General features: G+C 51.4%; 2 long non-coding RNA genes across 2 annotated transcripts; one reads left to right on the top strand and one right to left on the bottom strand.

Moving 5' to 3' along the window:
* Positions 1-203: 203 nt before the first annotated feature.
* LOC104864873 lies at positions 204-5,356 on the bottom strand. The gene is made up of 4 exons (XR_781007.2): positions 5,282-5,356; positions 5,113-5,174; positions 4,580-4,763; positions 204-493 (listed from the first exon to the last, which is right to left on the bottom strand). It is a non-coding gene; the product is annotated as an uncharacterized LOC104864873 (long non-coding RNA).
* A 52-nt stretch (positions 5,357-5,408) lies between these two features.
* Positions 5,409-9,580, top strand: LOC104864874. The gene is made up of 3 exons (XR_781008.2): positions 5,409-5,463; positions 6,301-6,398; positions 9,151-9,580. It is a non-coding gene; the product is annotated as an uncharacterized LOC104864874 (long non-coding RNA).
* Positions 9,581-15,059: the final 5,479 nt, after the last annotated feature.

Raw genomic sequence — 15,059 nt, 5'->3', positions numbered from 1 at the left:
CCTCCAGCACATCTGACGTGTCTGAGGGGTGAGATACAGGAGTGGGTTGGCAGAGGGGATGCCCCCCATTTCCATCCTCCATGGGGGTGCTCAAGGAGCAACCTGAGAATAACACAGCCAGAGCTGCCTTCTTAAGCAGGGGAAACTGAGGCTCAGAGAGCTTCAGCGATAGAGCAAAACAACACAAGAAACAGTATCGGGCGTCGAACTCAAGACTGTTGTGACCAAAAGAAGGTGCAGTGATAGTTTGGGAGCCCACGGAGCAGGGTGTGATGGTTCTGGGTCCCTTTTCTTGACCCACCCATGTCATGTTTTCTCCTTCTGGGAAGGGGGTTGTTACTCAAAGTCTAGTTCCTGAGTTTGATGGTTCTGTCTGCCTCTTGGGCTCTCTTGCTCAGCCCTGGCAGCTGGACTCAGCTCACTTGTGTGGCCTCAGAAGGTCCTTGTTGCTCTCTTCATGGACCTTGTTTGGCGCCATTGAAGGGATCCCGTTCTGTGAAGTTCCAAACAGACCCATGTCAGTCCAGATTGAGGGGAAGGTGAACTCACGGCTCTTTGACTGTGTGACTTTGGGTAGATAAGCCAACCGCTCCGACCTTTTCTTAGGGAATTTCCTCGGGAGAGTACTGACCTACAAGAGTACATTCAAAAGCATTGGTTCTTGTCTTTCTGCCTCTCTCTCTCTCTACTCCTGGTCCCCAGTCTCTCTTCCCACCTGACTCAGAGACCCCAGCCAGAATGGATCTGCTTTCACATTTCAGAAGAAATCAGATGCAGTCCAGATCAAAAATCTCCCAGGCCTTTTCTGTCCTGTCCCCAGCCTCTCCTCTCCTCCCTTTCTTCCTCTCCTCTCCTCTCCCAGGCCTCTGCTCCTCTGCTGCCCTCTTCCACTTCCAAGCAATTCAACCATCTCCTGTTTTACAGTGTGCCCTTCATTGTTGCTACTTTTAATTAAATTTCCGGACTCTTTCCCGGTTTATTTCCCCAGAGTCACCCTGCTTGCTTGGAGCCAGGAGGGGCGTGAAGGAAGCTAAACCTCTGGGGCCAGGCTGCAGAGTCAGGTCATGATTGTGGGGTGGCGATCCTGCATTAAGGGAGCACCCCGCATCTTCCTGATGCCCAGGATCTGTGTTCTGCAGTGGGGGCCACTCAGCTGAGGTGTGAGCGCGAACTTTCTCCAACTACTGCCAACTTCCAACATCACAGTCTCTCTAGTCCTTTCCTCTAGTTTGCTTGCTCCACCCAGGCCTGGGCCCAAAGACATTTGCAGTGTAAAGTTCAGACGGCTCAGGCCACCTGCAGTTTCACATTCTTTGGCCAAGTTGGAAAGCAGCTGATAAATCGTGGCCTGGGTAGGGTCCCCCTTTCCTTGCTTCGGACCCTGGGCAGGTTCATCAGCCATCTTCAGTCTCCAGTTCCGGAGCACCAGTGTTGGGCGTGGTGTGTGGCACATGGTTCATGCTCGGAGGGTAGTAGCTGTCACTGTCACTGACCGAGGAGTGAGGGTGTTAGGGCTTTGTAGAGAGTCAGGTTCCCAGGGAGGCAGGCGGAAGGTGGCTTTCCCAGAAGCAATCTAGGCATCAACCTTGTGGAGGTGCCTTGGTTGTTTAGCCCGTAGTGGCTGGCGACTTCAAAGGGAAAGTGTGTTACTGGGCGGCTGAGAGGCGCAAGAAAAGAGGAGGGGAGGAGGGAGAAGGCGACAGGAGGAGGGGAGGAGCAGCTGTGATACATGAAGTGGGCTGCAAGTGTGTGTGTCACGAAACCAAGGGAGGTTTCCAGAAGAGGATGCCAGACACTAAGTTTTCTCCAAAGCCCTTGACTCATTTCTCCCTGTGCCAGCAGAGGCGGGGAGTGGCTCGGCTGGTGGCCAGCGTGCCCCTCGCCCACCCCTGCCACCGCAGGCAGTACTGTTGCCTTTTGGAGGAAGGGGAAGGCACCCTGAGGTGGCTAAGACCCAGAAGGGAGGGAGCTGGGCCCCCATCCGCACAGCCACACTCTCAGCAAGCCCTCAGCCCTGCCGCTCACTGACAAAGTCTGCTGGCTGCTACCTGAGTGGCTCCCCAGCCCCTCCCAGGGTTTAGTCTAGCAGGTCTCCCTGTGCACAGACCCTGCTGTGCCGCTCTGGTTGGTGTCCCTGTAAAGCTGACCTGGGTAGTGTGGGTTCCAAGAGTCCTGTCAATCCTGCGCTGAATTTCTAGCATGAGTAGTGTCGACAGGGTGATCCTCAAAAGAAAGATCAGTAAACATTCAGAGCTGTAAGCACCGAAGAGCTCCAGAGACCAGCACGTGGTACGGTTGACTTACGGGGTCCAGCACTGCATGGAGCTTACCTACAGTGTCCAGCACAACAGCTGGCATCCGGCATTACCCGGTGTCGTCGGGTGAACCATCCTGAACCCAGTGTCAGGACTGTGAACGAAGTTGTCCTCCGCCAGTTCATGATTTCCATCTGAAGCAAGCCAAAAAGCCTTGGACAGATTGGCCACACCCGACCCCAAACCTGCACTACCCTTGCTACCCACATCGGGTGCCATGGAGGGTTCCCTCTCTGGGTGGAGCCCAGCTGGGGGGACTCGGCCTGGTAAACCACAACCTACCTCATGCAGGTGAAGACCAGACCCACGGGCCCAGGGGACCACAAGGGATGGAAGAGGCGTCCACTCCTTGCTGCAGAAATGCGCAGAAACATTGGGAAACATCTGGGATTATTGGACTCCTCTTTGAAGAATCTTTTCTTCTAAGTGTTTAAGATTTTGAACGTTTCAAACCTAAAGAAAAGTTGAAAGCACAGTCCCTCGCATGTCTGTCTGTCCCTCACACAGATTTACCCAGTGTCAGCACTGGTCCCTCTTTCTCTCTCTCTTCTCTCTTCTGATCATTGGAAAGCAGGTTGCAAACACCAGACTCTGGGCTCCCAAATAATCCACATGTATTCCTATGAAGCAGGACTGTCTTCCATGTCAGCTAAAGAAGTAATTATCAGACCCAAGGACTTTAACATGGATCCTGCAATGCTATCCGGTGTACTGTTCATATTCAGATTTCTCCAACTGTTTCAGAAATGCCTGTGATAGCTGTTTTATCCCCATCCGAGATCCACTTACCACTGGCGCATTGCATAATTGTCACAGCCCTTTAGTCTCCTTCAGTCTCATCTTTTGGTCTTTTTTGTAATTGACACTTTGAAGAGTCCATATCAGACGGCTTGGAAAATGCCCCACTACCTGAAGACATCTGGCTATTTTCTGCTGTTCCACTCAGTTCAAGTTTCTGCTGAGAATGCCAAAGGGGGTTGCTGTGTCTTCGTTATCCTATCACCTAAGGAGGCGTGCAGTGTTGGTTCGTCTCATTTTTGGTGACCTGACATTTGATCAGGTGGCTAAGGCAATGTGTGCTAGATTTGTCCCTTGGACAGTAATCTGTTTTGCTTTACTGTAACAAATAAGTCAGCCTCACTGCCTCCACTGAGGACCTTGCCTGGGTCGCATTGTTGCTCTGGGAGTTGCAAGACTCATTTGCCTCCTGGAGGATCTGATCTCTTGCTGGGGTGTGGCTTCTACTCATAGCCATGCACTAGCCCAGGAGGGTGGTTTCCTGAGTGTGACAGCCAACGACTGTCCTCAGTGATCTGTCCTGGCCCCTTCGGATCAACCCTTTCCTTTGCTGTCCTTGACTGTGAGACAAGTTTCTCCAGTCTCCCACTAGCCAGGGACACTTGGTCCCAGTAAGTCAGCTGGCTGCCTTCTGAGAATGCGTGTATATGTGTGTACGTGTGCACACGCTGGGAGGACATCTGGGGACTTAGGACTCAGAGGCAGCACATCCTCCATCCTGGGAGCTGCAGGGTGCTGGGTTCTAGCCCTGGTTTCCATGGCAATGGGCAACCTCCTTCTGCAGGCTGCTCCTCTCTGAACCAGCAGATGCCGGGGGCAATGGGACAGAGACAGGAAGGAGATGAGAACAGAGCCCAGCCAGACCTGCGCTGAGTATCTCATTGAGGAGAAGCACCAGGAGGCCCATGGGCTCCTTGGAGATGAGGACTTTGGAAAGTGCTCCCCTTACTGTGCTGTGGAGTGGTCTTTTGCAGGGACCTCAGGGACCCCTCACTTACAGCAGAATGGGCTGTTCCATCAGGGCAGCAGTGGGGCCCAGCACCTCTCTTGTGATTTTAACTCATGTTCCACAGGCTCAGAGCCTTGGTTTCTTGATCTGCTTCATGCACGATCTTCATCTATTTCCATTAATAATCTGACTTGCTCCACATCCAGCCACTCGAGGTGGCTGCTATTAGTTCTCCCACTTTATGGATGTAAGAGCTGAGGCTCAGAGGGCTTTGCTAGGTTCCCATGGCTGGTAAGGTGTGAAGCTGGAACCGGAATTTAAGGATATAGTGTGGGGTAGTAACTAAGAGCACAAGTCACAGAGACAGGCGGGCTGGGCTCACAGCCTGACCCTTTCCCTCAGAGCTGGTGACTGGGGCAAGGGTGACAGTTCCAGGACCAGGACCTGCTATCACATGTCCCAGTTCACATGCTCTGGAACTGTCCTCAGTTCAACCAAGGCTCTCAGGGGAACTTACCTGTGGCTAAGTTCTGGCCGCTGAAAGTTCAGTAGAAGTGAAATACTGGATACGTAGAAAATCCTTTCAGAAGAGAGGCGCTGTTCCTTTTTGTCTCTTCTCTCTCCCTCCCTCCATCCTGCTGCCTAGATTATAGTTGTGATAGCTGGAACACCAGCAGCCATCTCAAACCAAGAGGTGACTTCTAGGATGGAGGAGCAGAAACAAAGAAGGAGCCTGCGTGCCTGATGGCTTGATGGGAAGACCTTCCCAGCCTCTGATGGCTACCTCTGAACTTTTGTGTGTGAGATATAAACGCTGGTGGGTTTGTCACTAGATCATGGGGGATCTGATGCTTGCTTGTGTGCTATGCTATGTAAATTAAATTGATCAAGTAATTGATTACAGTGAGCACATCTGATGACCCTGACTCCCGCTCATCCGGCTTCTAGGACACTTGGAATAAGGTCACCAGAAGATGGAAATGGCAGTCACATGCTGGGGGCATCCAGAGAGGAGCCTACTGTGCCCACCCTGCCCACCGCAGGACCCACCTCTCTCCTCGGCCACTAGGATGCTCATGCAGCCAGTCTCAGGTCCATCCTCTCCCTATATGCTGTACGGAGCAGACGGGGCAGGGCATGGTGGGTTAGAACCAGCCTCCAACCCCTGCTCCCTGGACTCAGTAGACGCCTGCCCCCTATCTTCTTTGCCAGCTCTCACCGTGGTGTGCCTGTCTGTTCTGTGTGTGTGATGTCATTCCTGCTGACTCTGAAGTTGACATGTCCTGTCTAGGTCCAAGGTCTACGATACGGGGAGGGGGATGCACCTCCCTTCTGGTCCTTTCTGGAACCTTCTGGAACTTCCAGCTGCTCAGCGCAGTCCCAATGGACAGGCTGGCTTGGGTGAGTGTGTTTTTCTCACCCCACTCTTCACCCTGGTGGTCACCTGTCCTGATGGGAGGGGTGGACTTGCGGGGGAGACAGGAAGGTCCCTGGGACTTGATAGTCCAGAGGTACTCACGAAGTGCCCGAGTCAGGAGGGCTCTGGATCCACTCCTTCTATGCAGGGCTGGACGAATACCTGCTCTTAGTCTGTTGAACAGACATGGCCCAGGCTTTGTGATTTAATTTCCCTTTTTCTAATTGGCCATGGTAGCAAGGGGAAATAAGCCACGTGTTTCCTCTAATCTGCTAGATCATATTTCTTACTTCTCATAAAAGAGTCACAGGCCTGTGATCCTCCTGGGGTACAGGTCCCACCCCAGAACTCTGGGCAGCTCCAGTCCCCTGCCCCAGGCTGCACAGAGCCCCTTCCCTGGGTGGGAGCTTCTTCCTCCTTGCTGTTTTTGGCTTTTCGTTCTCACTTCTGTCTCCCAGCAAGGGCAGCGACAAGAAAGAGGTAGAGGACACAGGAGGGAGACGACAGGGAGGAAAGGATAGGGAGGCAGGGGAGGGGCCGGGAACAGCGAAAGATAGAGGAGAAAGTGGCAGGGGACTTTGTAGGGAAGCAGGGCAGCTGGGAGCAGGGAGTCAAGCAAGGGAGGGGCCGTGTTCCCGGTGGGCCTCACCCTGCTTCCTCCAGTTTTGTCCAAATGCTGCCCCCTCCACCAGCCTATCCCCCTTCAGTCCTCCTTCTCCCTACCTCTCCACCTCCTCTGCCTTCCTTCTTTTCCCTGCGTAGCCAGCGCTGCTTTCCAAGGCACCGCGACCCTCACTACTTTATTGTGTTTGTTCCCTGAGCTCACTCCCCTCCTGCTGGGATGAAGTTTGCTTTTGTGCATGGGCGTGCCGGCGCCTGCAGTGAGCAGCACCTAGCAGGACCCGGTGACAGAATTCAGGTCAGTAAGGGCCTTGGAGCTCGGGAGGGCAGCCTGGGCCCTCCGTGCTGAGAGTTCCCTGTGGCTGCCTTCCTCGGTCTCTCCTCACTTCCCTGCCTCTCCTACTTCCAGTGCCTCCAGCGCCTTCTCCAGGCCATCACAGGATGCAGCAGGCAGTCTCTCGGGCACTGTGGGAGTCGCGGGGCTCCCTCCTGACAGCCTAGATATGGATGCAGGTGGCTGCCTTCCTCGGCCTCTCCTCACTTCCCTGCCTCTCCTACTTCCAGTGCCTCCAGCGCCTTCTCCAGGCAGTCTCTCGGGCACTGTGGGAGTCGCGGGGCTCCCTCCTGACAGCCTAGATATGGATGCCACCAGCTCAGAGAGCTTTGTCCGTGTTTGTCTGCCCAAAGGTGGCCTCTGTCCCAGTGCCACCTATCCAAACTCGGCTCCTTTGTGTCACCCCAGCCTCTGGTCTCAGGGGACAACACCCCCACTTCCAAGGTGCTCAGTCCTAAAGCTTGTCACCTGGCCAGCTCTGCCATCTACAGTCCCTCCATCAGGAAATCCTGTCAGCCCTGCCTTCAGAGGATAACAGACCCCAGCAACTTCTTACCAGCTGGCTGTCTCTACCCTGGGTGGAGCCACCTCTTCCCCTCTCCAGCCCCTCTGGCCTCTCAGCTATTCCTTAGATCCCGAAAACTCATCCTGCCTCAGGGCATTTGCTCTTGCTGCACTCTGTCCTAACTCTCTTCCTTTAGGTAGCTACATGGTTCACTCCTTCAGCCTCTGTTTGAAGTTTCCCAGCACCCGTGTCAACCCACTGCATCTGCTACGGTTCGGGTGTGTTTGTCCCCCAGAGGAGCAGGCACTGGACTGTTTGGCCCAGTGTCTCGGTGTCCAGGTGGTGAACTCTGAGGGGCGGGGTCCACTGGAAGGGGATGTGATAACAGGACGAGATCAGCACTGGTCTCCTGGAGCCTTGAGGGTGCAAGTTGTTAGGAAGCAAGGCCGCCTGGAATGCTTGACCCCTCCTGCTTGTGGTCTCTTCCTTTTCCCGCTTCTCTGCCGCGTTGTCACCCAACCCGGTCCTCTCCAGGATGGTATCACTGTGCTATTTGGACCTTCGTTGTCACTGGAAAACCTCTTTATCCAGCTTGCACCCTCAGGCAACTTGTTATAGCAGCGCCTGGTGGATGAATGCACCCTCCGGCTCTGTCCTCTCCACCGCGGTCCCCTTGAAACTCTACCCAATGTTTCTTTCTAAATCCTCGTTGTCCACCTTCGTGTCCACCCCCGACATAGGCGGTGTCGTTTAGTCGGCTGCTTCCTTTCCACTGCGCCGTCCCTTATGTTTGCTGTGTGGCTCCGTAAATGTAAACTAGCGAAAGTAAAATAACAAACCGTGTTTCTTACAGCGGCAAGAGCAGCCTCGCAATCACCGGTTTACAGGCAGGGAAATGGGCGAGAGAGGCTGGTGATTTTTTTCAAGCAGCAGTTTGATCGAGATACAATTTACATACCGCTTGAAGTGCATGGCTCGATGGCTTTTGTTCACGGTTGTGAAGCCATCGCTGCGACAGGCAGCTGTAGAGCTCTCCCCTCCCCTATGTAGGAGTCCTTCCCGTCCCTCCCAACCCCTGTCCTGGCTCCGCTAATCTACTTCCTGTCTCTGTGGATTTCCTGTTCTGGAAATTTCATATATATGGAAATCACACGATCTGCGGTATTGTGTGACTGATTTACTTCACGAGTGCGAGGTTTTACAACTCTGTGATCTTGTTATTAAATAACCAAGAGCGAGGCCCACATTTTCCAAGTGAGTTAGAAAGAAAATGATAGGAAATATTTGGGAGATGGGTGGGGGCAGGGTGTGGGGGAAGAATCAGGACCCTGTGCTCCGAGTCAGGGCCCTCAGGTTCCCGTCCTGCTTGTGCCTTTACTGTGTGACTTCGTGCCAGGCAGCAGGCTCTCTGGGGACCCTGATGCTTGTACCAGTCACACGGTGACAGCCAGAAAGAGACCACAGCTGTGGCGGCTGCTCCTGTGAGGCCAGTGTGCAGGAGAACTCTGGGTCAGGCCTCCAGTGGGCGCTCGGAGGTGGCTCAGCCCACAGCTGGTCCTGCAATGGCCCTGGCCCTTCCACTGCCATCTGCCCCAAGGTCTCTTTAGCCAATTCTTTGGGAAGTGCAGGGAAGCCACAGATGGATGCATTGATTGGATGCTGGAAAGGCCACGCTGGCATCCAGTGGCCTCCCCTTCTATAGCTAAAGCTCCCTAGATAGCTAGGCCCAGGGCCCCTCATCCGAAACATGGGCAGCCATGCCTGTCTGTTACAGGGCTGTGGGAAGCAGCACTGATAAGGCACGTGGCAGACATGCAGCAGGTACCCAATAAGCATCTGTCGGTGTTGCAGGTGCCCGATAAGCATCTGTGTCATCTTTGAATGAGAGGGGAGCTGGGGAAAGGGCAGGAAGCTCAGGCCTTTGCTCCTCCACCCACGCACCTGCCCCCCCCCTCGGCTTCTGGGGCCTGGAGCCACCGCCCTCCCACCCACGCGCTGGGAACAGGATTGGCAGAGCGGCAACGACTGCTTGTTTATTCTCTTGTTCCCTGCTTGGAAGACTGTGGTCCCTGGCTGGACCATCTATCTCAGTGGGAATCTTTGCTGAAATTTATTGTCCTGTTCCTACTGGCTGCAGACTGTGGGAAGGTAAAAAATGTCCTTTTGGAGGCCATAAAATATAAAATGGAACCAATTTCTTTTTCTCTCCAGGGTAAGAATCATTATGTTTGATAACGACTGTAAAGTGCGACAGCGAGGGGTGGAAAAGACGAAGAAGGGGGACACGGTCCCCAAAGTGGGCCTGGAAGAAGCTCCTGGACCAAGGATGTCACCATCCGATGCCAGGGGACCCTGAAGGTCCTCATCCTTGAGGTCCCCATGCAGATCAGCACACGTTTATCGAGCTCTGGTGCCAGGTGGGAAGAGATGCTAAGCAGATTATGTTGCTTGCTGTCTCTGCCACGTTGGAGAGAGAAGAATAAACCTGCCCCGTTGAATTGAATTGAGCTGAGTTTCAAGAGATTTAGATCTTATTTGGGAGCACCAAGAAACCGAGTCTTCAGCCAGGTACAGTGGGACACACCCGGAATCCCAGCATGCAGGGAGGCTGACGCAGGACGCTCACAAGTTCAAGCCCAACCCAGACAATTTAGCAACTTAGGGAGACCCTGTCTTGAAATAAAACATCTTAAAAGGGGGATGTAGCTCAGTGAAAAGGGCTCAGGTTCAACTGCCAGTGCAGAAGGAAAGAAAGGAAAAGAGGAAGGAAGAAAGGGAGAAGAAAGGAAAAAGGAAGGAAGAAAGAAAAGAAGGAAGAAATCCAACTTTGGGTGTTTGCATGTGCACAAATCTTATGGATCCAGTTCGATAATGTTTTCACATGTAAACATCCATGCAACCACCACCCCGATCAAGACATAGAGCATGGGTAGCACCCCCAAAACGTTCCTGCGTGTCCCCACCCTGTCCCTTCTCTCCTTGAATTCACAAGCTTGGACTATACAGCAAGGACTCGTCTGAGTTTCCCCTTTTTCTCTCACCATCATCTGTAAAACTCAATTCATGTCCTGCATGTGGCTGACTGACTCTTTTTCATGACTGTGTACTATTCTCCAGCAGGAACAGAGATCACCTAATACCTCTCTGCTATGGTTGGTGGACATCGTGGTTTGGGGCTTCGCCTACTAGGTACACTGCAGTCAATGCTCTTGTATGTGTCTTTCCATGGAGGTAGTAAAGTAGAGGAACGAAGGGATTGTATTGGTTTTTTAAAATGAGACTTTGCCCTTCTGGCTTCCTTTTTGAGACTTCAAAAAATTTTTTTTGTTTTTTTGAGACAGGGTCTCACTATAGTCGAGACTGACCTGGAACTCACTATGTAGCCCAGGCTGATCTCAAACTCACAGCAGTCCTCCTGCCTCAGCCTCCCGAGTGCTGGGATTACAGGCGTGCGCCACCATGCCTGGCTTCTTTGAGACATTTTTTAAAGACCAGTCTTAAATTCACAGAAAAATTAAGAAGGCACGGAGACTCCTCATCCTCTCCCTGCCCTAAGCAGAGTGGTCCACAATAGATGAACCCAGAGTCCAAGTTTACATCCAGATTCACTCTGGGCATCGTTCCTTCTGTGGGTTTGGATAAATGCACCATGAGGCAGTTCCTCCTTGTGCTGAGTATTTTTCCCTGCCTCCAAATTCTTCAGGCCCTGCCTGTGCCTCCCTCCTGCCCCACAGCCACCCCAGCAACCTCTCATCTCAGAGTCTCCATGGCTTTGTTCTTCAGAGTATCAGAGAAGCACACTGTCTTTTCAGCTTCTCTCATGAAGTCATATGCATCTAAGGCTCCTTTGCATCTTTGCAGGACTCAGTAGCTTGTTTATTTTTAACGCTGAATAATATTCCTCTGTCTGGATGTACCACAGCGTTATCCATTCATCTGAAAGACGTCTTCTTTCCTCCCAAGTTTTGACAATAAGGAATGAAGCTGCTATAAACATCCACGGGCGGCTTTTTTGGGTAGTCACACATTTCCAGTTCACTTGGATAAATCCCAAGGCTGGCGATGGCTGGATCTATGTGAAGAGCATAGTTAATTTCAGGAGAAATTGCTTCGCAGCTTCCGAGGTGGCTGTACCGTTTTACAATCCCCCCAGCAGAGGGAAAGTTCCCGACCCTCTTATCCTCGCCGGCGCTGGCCTCCTGGAGTTTGGCCATTCTAATAGATGTGCAGTGCTATCTTATCACCGTGGCACCACTCTGACTCTGTTTTGAAAGATTTCACATCTACCTTTAAACAAAGATAGTAATACAGCATGGTAACTTGTCTCCCAGTGTCCCACTCTGAAGCTAGGCTTGGTCATGTGATATGCTTTGACCAACGGGATAGCAACACATCGGATACAAGAAACAGCTGGGAAACACTGTGTTCCCTTGTCTTCTTCCTCTCTCGGACCATTGCCACTGCCACGGGGCCTCTGGGACAGCCATTCCCGGGGATGCTGAGGGAGAGCCATGCTACATAAGCTGGGGTCACCCTAGACCCGCAGGTCCAGCCCACCCACCAGCTGCTGACGGACTCCAGGCAAGCTCTGGGCAATAGCTCCGCCTGGCTGATGATCATGGGCTGGCAAGAGACTGTAAATAGCTGTCATTTTAAGTTTGTGGGTGGTTTGCTATTGATACAGCCATAGGCACATAGGGTTCACTCTGTCGGATTTGCTTCATTGCCCCTTTTGTATTTCATTCCTGGAAATATTTGAAAGTCCCCAACACCAGGACACGTCTCTGCGACATACTCAAGCATCTGTCTCCTAAGGACAGCCTCTTACATAACCCCAATATCACGATCGCATTCAAGACACAAAACCGTGCTACAATAACATCATTTAATATCGAGAACATATTCAAATTTCCCCCAAGCAGCCCAAAACAGCCTTTATGGCTGTTTTATGTATTGTTTGGGATGCAAGCTGTAATTAGGATCATTCCAGGACACTGCCTACTTCCGAGAGCCTGCAGGCAGATGTTGGTAAGCACAGTCCAGTACCCAGCCAGGAGCACCAAGGCAGGATGGCAGCTGTGTGACCCTGGGGACATTACTTCTGGGGAGCACATCTGCAGAGGAGCACGTCACTATGTCCCATCTCATGGAGTTCTTGTGAGATCCAGTCGGTCACTGCACACAGGGAGGGTTAGCATGCTGCATCTGGTGATCACATAGACCTCTGCGTGCATCTCCCGAGCGCTGTGGCCCCACTGCAGTTGGGAAGTCTGCCAGGGTCTAGATTACTGCTCTCAGAATCCCCATTTAGACCGAGAAAGATGCTCAGCTGGGGGAGGGAAAGCACTGGAACTGAAGTCCGGGAATCTGCGGGATGCCTCCAGCTTGCTGCGTGACCTGGGACCGGCTGCTAGCTCTCTGGTCCTCATATTCCCCGTCCCTCCTCTTCCTTTCTTTCTCTTCTTGCTTTCAGTTGCATTTACTGACAGCCCCCGCCATGATTCTGTTTTTCCCTATGAACGAGAAAGTTATAATAAACGCTATTTCCATCCAGTTATAATTACCCTAGAAAGTGTAACATGAATATTTAGCACGTCATTGTCATCCTCGGTTCTGTCTCTACCCTCCTCCCATCTCTCCCATCCCCTCTGGTCACCTCTTCTGCAGTTGTACTTCTAGTCTCTCTCGTTCATTTTAATGCCATAACCGAACACATCAAACAGTGGTTGTTGGTCGAAATATCCTCCCCCTTTCAGCCTTTCTTCGTTCACTCTCTACGTAGGAGACCTTCTGGCTAAGATCATCTTCCTCTTTCCTGAGATTTATTTTCCACGATTTCCTTTAGTGAGGGTCCTGGTTGCAAACTCTGACATTTTGTTTGTCCGAACACGTCTTTATTTTGCTCTCCTTCTTGAAAAATAGTTTCAGAAGTTATAGAATTCTCTGTGACAGATATCTCCTCTCAGCTTTTTGAAGGTGTTATTCTCTCGTCCTCTGGCTTCCAGAGCTTCTTTGAGAAGAGTACCATTGGTCTATTTGACATTTCTTTTTAGGTAACCTCTCTTTTATCTCTGGCGGCTTCTAAGATTTTTCTCTTTGTCTATGATATTCTGTAGTTTGGTCATGGTGAGTTTGGGTGGAAATCTCTTTATTATTTAGCCTGCTTGGATTTACTGAGCGTTCTGAATTTGAGGGTTGGAGCTTTTCAACGATTCTGGGAAACTTAGCCATTCTCTCTTTGAACTGGGGTCTCCCCTATTCCAATGCTTCCTTTTGGCTCTCTGATCACACGCACGTTAGGCCTCCTCATTTCACCCACATCTCTCTTGGTTTTGCTTTTGTAGTCTCCATTGCTTTGTCTCTCTCCACTGCTTCCAGAGAAATGCATTTTTATCTCCTTTCCAGTTCACCAATTCTCTTCTCAGCTGTGTCTCATCCTCTGTCTAATCCTAATTAGTTCATGTTAAATTTTTCACTTCCATGACTATACTTCCCCCTTCTAGAGATTTTATTTGATCCTTTTTTGAAGTCAGCCTGGCCATTCTTCTTGATCTTATTTTCTTTTGTCGTACTTTTGATACCTATTTTTACATATAAAAATACTTATGATGGATTTTATACTCTACACCCGAAAATTCAGCATTTGCCATCTTTGCCGGCCAGATTGTGGCAATTGTTTCTGCTGACTCTTGCTCAGAGCCGCTTGTTTCTGATGTGTTTCTGATGCAGGAGCTAGCTGGGGAAAAGGCTGGAGAGAGACAAGAGTCTTGGAACCTGCTTTCTGGGCTAGATCTGAGGCATCAGGTAACCAAGGAAAAAACTGGGAAAAAAGGAGAGCCCTCCTTGGAGCTGATTTTCTGGGACCAGGTCCACCTTCTGAATTGAACATTAGCCCTGGACTGGGATGCCCAGCTCGAAATACAATGGGAAAAGGTAACTAGGTGACTCAGCTTCTACACAACAGGTTCCTGAAACATACCTGGTGGTCTTCTGCAATCTTTGGCTGACCCAGACAGACCTAATTACCATGTCATTGACTATGCAGATTGGTCCCCTGACACTTGGGGCACCATGATAGTTCCTCTAAGGGCCACAAAAGGTCAAATCTCCACCACCCAGTGGAGGATTGGCTGAGTCAAGCCTCTCCTTGGAAGGAGTCATCCTGTCTCAGACCAAACCTTCAATCTGACCCCAAGCCCTAGGGCTGAAAGTCCTCAACACCAAGTCCCCTTGGTGCCTTGAGCTCTTCTCACTGCCTGATCTCATCCTACGGAGTGGGTCTTGTCTTTTCTTTTTCTAATAAACCATTGATCCTGCTGGTTCTCTTGGGTGTCCAGCTCAATTCTTTGTTTAGGACATCAAGAACCTGCATAAGACGCCCAACCCAGGACATGTTGACTTTAATTGTCCATGCACGCATCTTGGGACTTGTTTTCTGGGAAACTTTCTTGGGACTGCTTTGGGTGCCGGGCTGGGGGATATTCCTTGAGACAGACCTGTGTAAACTCTTGCGTGGTGCCTCTGCCCATGGTAGGCCCATTTTCTGCTTATAGCTTTTTAGGCCGTGTGAGTGGAATAGATTCTGGCCCTGAACTCACAAGGGACAGCATATGGTCACGATTCACACAGAGGGAAGATTATTTTTTCCTGTTCCTCTCCTCCCTTCTCACCACGGCCCAGGCGAGCTTTTCTTGGATCCTGTTTGGAGGTTTTGCAACATGCAGATTGGCCATTGTGACCTCTCACCTTGTGCTTCTCGCTCTTCCAATGTGGTACATTAAAGCCTAGGCTGTGGGGTGACCAGATGGCCCCAGGGAGGCACTCGTTTCAGTGCCAGCTCACTCCCTTCTCTGGAATTGTATCTCTTGACCTTTCTGACCACTGAAGCTTTTCTTTACTTTCCCACCAGCCTGGCCAGGCATTCAAAAGCATTCTAAACAGTTCATCCAGCACTTTTAAGTGTCCCTGGACTGGTGCCCCAGAAGCCAGCCATGTGGCCTGTGTTCTTTCTTCTTTGTTTGCTCACTGAGTTACGCCACAAACACTTCTCCCAGGACCTATTGAGTTCCGGTCCCAGTTTAGGAAGAGGGGAGAGAGGAATCCTTGAGACACACCCGTGG

The sequence above is a fragment of the Fukomys damarensis genome, unplaced genomic scaffold (assembly GCF_012274545.1).
Source record: "Fukomys damarensis isolate Sample0158 unplaced genomic scaffold, DMR_v1.0_HiC HiC_scaffold_23, whole genome shotgun sequence".
Classification (NCBI taxonomy): domain Eukaryota; kingdom Metazoa; phylum Chordata; class Mammalia; order Rodentia; family Bathyergidae; genus Fukomys; species Fukomys damarensis.
The sequence above is the reverse complement of the archived record's forward strand: the minus strand, read 5'-3'. Positions and strand labels throughout refer to the sequence as shown.